Source organism: Fulmarus glacialis, unplaced genomic scaffold (genome assembly GCF_000690835.1).
Source record: "Fulmarus glacialis isolate BGI_N327 unplaced genomic scaffold, ASM69083v1 scaffold15537, whole genome shotgun sequence".
NCBI lineage: Eukaryota > Metazoa > Chordata > Aves > Procellariiformes > Procellariidae > Fulmarus > Fulmarus glacialis.
Genome location: NW_009225212.1, coordinates 1 through 282, shown reverse-complemented (window position 1 = coordinate 282; position 282 = coordinate 1).

Here is a 282-nt window from a genome sequence, read left to right as displayed (position 1 = left end):
TGCGCGGGCAGCGAGCACGCACCGGCCAAGAGACTGGCAGAGGTGTGGAGGGAGGAGGCCAAGGACACCATTTGTGTGTTGCAGAAGCTGCTGAGCGGGGCCAGCAACCACGTGATTCATGTACTTGTGAACACCGTGATTTCCAGCTCTCTGTTTTCCACCGGTCGCGGATCTCCTCTCGGAGAAGCTGCAGTAGGAAACCATGGGGGGAGGGGGGGGTGTTTGAGTTTCTCGTTCCATCCTGGGTATGTCTAAAAAAAAACCAAAAACAAACAAACAAAA